General features: G+C 25.9%; 1 long non-coding RNA gene across 15 annotated transcripts in view; it reads left to right on the forward strand.

The window, feature by feature from the left end:
• The window catches only part of LOC108191741 (uncharacterized), a 197,626-nt gene that overhangs the window by 88,853 nt on the left and 102,654 nt on the right, over positions 1-6,119 (forward strand). For 4 of the 15 annotated variants that reach the window (XR_015504430.1, XR_015504432.1, XR_015504434.1 and 1 more), the window contains one exon: positions 1,687-2,168. The exons of the other annotated variants lie outside the window; for them this stretch is intronic. This is a non-coding gene — a long non-coding RNA (uncharacterized LOC108191741). Of the gene's footprint in view, positions 1-1,686; positions 2,169-6,119 lie in introns of those variants that run through there. 15 annotated transcript variants of the gene reach the window in all.

The following is a 6,119-nucleotide window of genomic DNA, read 5'->3' on the forward strand; positions in this document are numbered from 1 at the left end:
AGATTTGAGTTAAAATAAGCCAGCAGGATGACTTGCTCGTATTTTACCTAGATTTAGATTGAAATAACCAAACATTTTTTATAGTGCATATATATGTATACATTTTTAAGGGAACTTTTTTACTTGAAATTTATTTATTTATTTTATGTATTATATTACATTTATATTATTCACTTAAAATGTTCACTATTACTTTACTGCTATTTTTGTGTTCTTGATAAACAAACGTTCTAATATGTAGGATACTTTCTAATTTAATACTTTTTGTTATAACACAATTTATTATTTCATTTTAATGTAATATAGATGTGAATGTTCTAAAAGTATGAAATATTTGACAAAACAATAATAATGGGCTCTTTGCATTATTTATTTTTGGGGGGTTTTACCTAAATTTGAGTTGAAATATCCCAAAATATTTAAAAATGTATATTTGTGTATACATTTTTAAGGGTACTTTTTTTTTTTTTTACTGAGATTTATTTATTTATTTATTTATTTATTTATTTATTTATTTATTTATTTATTCATTCTTTTATGTATATTTTAACTAAAACTACATACTACATTTATTTTATTTTATTAAAATGTTTGCTATTATTTTACTACTTTTTTGTGTTCTTGCAAAATAAAGTTCTAATATATAGGATACTTTTTTTAATTTGATACTTTTTGTTATTACAGTTTAATATTAAATTTTAGTGTAATAGATGTGTAATAAAATATATGTCAAAACATTAATTATAGGCTCTTCGTTAATTTAAATGTAAAATATTAACCCAGCAGTATCACTAGATTTGGGTTGAAATAAACCAACATTTTTTCAGAGTGCCTGTATGTGTATACAATTTTGGGGCACTTTTTTAACTTGAGGTTGATTGATTGATTGATTGATTGATTGATTCATGTTAAATTATCTAAAACATGTTATATTACATTTAATGTATTTAAATAAAATGTTTACTCTTAACTGTCATATTTTTCCTAGATTTGGTAAAAAAAAAAAAATAGAATGCATATGTGTATATGTTTTTGGGATGCTTCATATTTCTTAATAATAATAATAATAATAATTATTATTATTATTGTTATTATTATTATTATTATTATTAATATTTTGATGTTGATTTTTAAAAGAGGTTTCTCATGTTCACTGATGGTATTTATTAATTTCTAAATGCTATATTATTAATACATTTATTTATTTTTTATTATTTTTTTTAACTAAAACATTTTGTACGTATTTAATTCCATTTAATATTATGTTTTTGTGTTCTTAATATGTATTGCATATAAATAACATTAAATAGTTTATATATAACATCTTCTTATATCATTTAATTTTAATGTAATATAGATATAAATCATATGAAAATATCAAATATTTATGACACAACTTGAATTATGGGCTCTTCGCACATGTGTTAGAGGGGTCAAACCACTGAATGCTCCTTCTCCTGATCCAAACCAGCTGTGTACTGCCAGTTCCCTCTCAGTTTTTGCTCTCCCTTTTTTTTTAATTAACATAAAAAATATTAAAGCTACAAATTTCCCAACCCAATGAGGCTTTGTGCAGGTGATAGCCAGCAGATGGTGGTTTCAGGCAGAAAATAACCCCCTCCTTTTGCCTTAAAAATAGGCTGCATTTGCATTTCATGAGGTTTAATTGTGTCTGTTGTCCCGCAGCCCATGGTCCAGCGATGCTATGGCTGTCAGAGGAGCTTCAGAGCCGCTGAAGGAGCCCTGATAGATTAAGGTGGACCTTCTGTTTGCCTCCTTTGCCATTGTGCTCCAGAAATGAAGGAATATTATCTCCCTGAAGACTGGAGAATGAAGAGCGGAGGCGTTAATGACATTGGGTGGGTTTGGGACACTGGCAGGGGCAGAGGAGAGGGACACGATGGATAATGTCATTATTTTGTAGTCTCATTCGTGACCTGGAGGATGTAAACAATTACGCTGGTGATAGAGGAGGGGCAAACAGGGCAGAAACAAAGCTTTAGCTCTTTAAAGTTAACTGGGTGTGTGAATCTAATGTATCATCTAAAATTGTTTTTGGGAATGAGACTATTTGGACCTTTTTAAGCTTGATTTGAACTTTTATCACAATTAGAAATTTTTTTTATTTGATTTATTTATTTTTAATAAAAGCATTTTTTTCAGCATCATTACTTTAGGTTTTTTTTTAGTTTCACAATCCTTTAGAAACATACCAACCTAGTAAACACACAGAACATTCCTCTAACGTTACCACATGGTTTCTATTTAGTAATTTTTATTTTTATTTTTTGTGAACTATTGATGGTTCAATAATTCATAAACCATAATTCATTTTTGGTTGTGTAATCATTCTTTCCAGGATGTTGTAGGAATAAATAATTAAATTTTTATTGTATTTAATAAAATATTTTTTTATTATTAAATGTTTTTATTTGATTAAATTTTTTTTTTATTTTATCATAAACCATATATATATATATATATATATATATATATATATATATATATATATATATATATATATATATATATATATATATATATATATATATATGTTTATTTATTTATTTATTTTTGTGTGTGTGTTTAATCAATTATTTTATTTTATTGAAATGTTTTCCTAACCTAGAGAAAACATTGTACAACATCAATTCAGCTGCATGATTCTGGATAAACTCTACTAAAATTTTTTTTTTATGATTTTCCACAGACAGCTTAAATAAATAAATAATCTCAGTTTGAGTAAATAATTAAAAAACTTACTCATAAAAATATAATTTTTTAATTACCTAATCTGTTTCATTATTATTATTATTATTATTATTATTATTATTATTTGTATTATTTGTATTATTATTATTAGTATTTTCTCTGTTGCGTAACACAATTCCAGATCTTTAGGATTAGAGCTTATACAAAATAGGACGGGGTGCAGCAAATCTTTCTGACAGGCTTAAGTTGCAGGGGTTTTGTGGTCACATACATTAATTACCATCATTATAAGATGAGACACATGGGTAATATTAATGTGTCTGCCTTACAGAGACATTCCCAGGAGAGCCCAACATCATCTGATTCCCTTAAACAGACATTATGAGTTATATATCTATAATTAATTAATACACAAATTGTTTTCAGTGCTTTTAATCATAAAGTTCAGCTGAAGTGCCCAGCATGCATACATTTATATTTTCTGAAATAAATATTTTGTATTAATGTTTTATTTTTATTTTATATGTTTTAATAAATTGCCTTCAGTCATTTTAAAACACGTGTGAAAAATTCTACCCGCAAAAACAAAGCCTATGTAAATGAAGACTGATGATGGCACTGCTGATTATTTCATGAACGGTGTAATTAGATTAAATGGACTGTGACACCTTTTGAAATGGTCTGAGACATTTTCTTTCTTGTTCCTTTTTCCTTAATTTGTTTTGTTCTTATACTCCTTTAGTTTGTAACTTTTGCTTCATTTTTTAAGAGTTGTTTATGTTAAAAGTTCATTGCAAGTTATCCTACAGACAAAGTTATGATGACTCTCACTAGACGGCAGCACGGTTCTTCAAAAAGAAAATGTTGAAAAATCAAATCGAAAATCAATCTATTAGCTCACATATGGTCTATAATATTTTGTGCTACTGATGGATTTGTTGTTTTAGTACACAATAGCAATCCACATAAAACAACTTGCAAACAATACAAATCTTTTTGGTTGGCCACATCAAGTTATATTTATGAACATAATTTTGCATACAAAGAAAACCTATTAAATCCACATAAAAATGGTTAGAAAACTTTTAAGTAAATTAAATAATGTTGCTTTGTCATTGAGAGTGGAATGTGTTAAAAAATAGCATATTTACCTTGATCTGTACCTAATAAAATATATCATAGTCGTAAAAATAAATTTTTTCTTTTTATTTATTTATTTATTTTGGAGAAAATCATCTAGTTTGGATGCTCTAAAACCCCTTGTCAGTTACCATGTATATTGTAATGTGTAACACTAGATGGCACTCCGTCTTAATATTGTCTCATATTAAGCTGCACTATTTAAATTACACCACTATGTGGCACTATTATCTAGCCATCTGGTGCTGAAGAACTCTTGAGTTTGCAAATTGACAGTAACATGAATGTATGCTGCTGAATTGTTATTTAGACTTTTGTAGGCAGATTTTTTATAGACTGTTTCAGTGCGGTCATGTCATTGGCCCATAAAAATTACTGACTTTAACAATAGGCAATTCAATTGTAACTTAATGTTAAAACAGATATCCTAACATTATTTATCGATGTATGGCCCTTTTTGGATTCTCGGAAGCTATAGAAATTAAAAATGTAAAACAGGAAAAACATTGGGACCATTGTTATTGTTTACATTCCTCAAAACTGTCTTTATCGGATAATTATTTTCAAAATATTTTCCAAGTAAAGAAAAAAAACAAAACACCAAAAATTTTTAAATATAGTTTTAATTAAAAAATTCTAATAACCAATGCATTTTCTTACCACAATTATGACAGTACCGAATATTTTTCTAGTTATTTTGCAACATATTATTCAGCTTAAAGTGCAATTTAAAATGCTGAAAAAGATGTTACAAATATGATTCCTTGGAATTAACTACATTTTTAAAGTTAAGTGGTACACAATTTATCTAGGCTGAATTTGGACAAACAAATTAAGTTAAACATTACTAATTTTAATTTGTTTGTTAAATTCAACACAAAGTGTTTGCAACAATTTTGCAGACATCAATTTTTTTATTGTAGGTTATTAGGTTATCTACACTGCAAAAAGACAACAGATATTTTTCTGTTGCATTAGCTTATTTACCCAAAGTTTTTTTTATTATGCAAAATTTAACTTAATATTTTTTGGCAGTTTGATTGATGAGAGTTAAAATTGATTTGATTTAAAACAATTAGGCAGCAAGAATTGTTTTTACAGTGTAGGCAAGCTAGGTTAATTAGGCAAGTTGGATAGTGTTTTGATCTGTATATGATATACAGTACTATATTTATATGTAAATATGTGTTTATCTGCCTATCGAGAAAAAAAAAATCTTAAAGGTGCTCATAATATTGACCATAAAGTTTGCTTTTAAAAATGTAAAAACATTTTACTCCAATCTGTAAAAAATCCTGGTTACTTATGACCTGGTTACTTTAATAGTAAAGGTTAATTATGGTTAACCTTATCAGTCCATTGAACTTATATTATGTTAAATTGATCTAAAACAGCTCTAGTAACTTTTTAGTAAATTAAGTTGGAACATGATTAACTGTTCAAGTTAAATTAAAGTTTAATAAGTTACAATGAACTAAAAACATATACTGTCATGACTAATTGATCATTCATATATATATATATATATATATATATATATATATATATATATATATATATATATATATATATATATATATATATATTTTTTTTTTTTTTTTTTTTTTTTTTTTTTTTACAGTGAGCCAAACTAAGAAAAGAAGACCTCCCACTGTATAAAAATTCAGAAAATAAAATAAATAAATAAACAAATAAAATCATTAAAAAGCACTTTATTAATATAAAAAAAAAGAACAAAGAAAAGAAAAAAAATCATGGGGTTAATAATTCTGACTTCAACTGTATATCGGTAAATTATAATGTGTCAATACATTTTAGTAAAAACAACATTGCATTTAAATAAAAATATATATAAAAACCTTACAATTGTATTGTTAGAATCAGAATTATTAAATCCCCTTTAAATTATTATTATTATTTTTTTATATATATTTCCCAAAATATGATTAACAGAGTAAGGACATTTTCACAGTATGATCCCATAATGTTTTTTTTTTTTTTTTTTTTTCTGGTGAAAGTCTTATTTCTTTTATTTTGGCTAGAGTAAAATCAGTAAAAAAACATTTAAAGTTCAATATTATTAGCCCCTTTTTTTCTCGATAGTCTACAGAACAAACCATCATTATACAATAACTTGCCTAATTACTCTAACCTACCTAGTTAATTACCCTAGTTAAGCCTTTAAATGTCATTTTAAGCTGTATAGAAGTGTCTTGAAAAATGTCTAATCAAATATTATGTACTGTCATCATGGCAAAGATAAAATA

Source organism: Danio rerio, chromosome 12 (assembly GCF_052040795.2).
Source record: "Danio rerio strain M-AB ecotype USA chromosome 12, GRCz13ab, whole genome shotgun sequence".
In the NCBI taxonomy this organism is placed as follows: domain Eukaryota; kingdom Metazoa; phylum Chordata; class Actinopteri; order Cypriniformes; family Danionidae; genus Danio; species Danio rerio.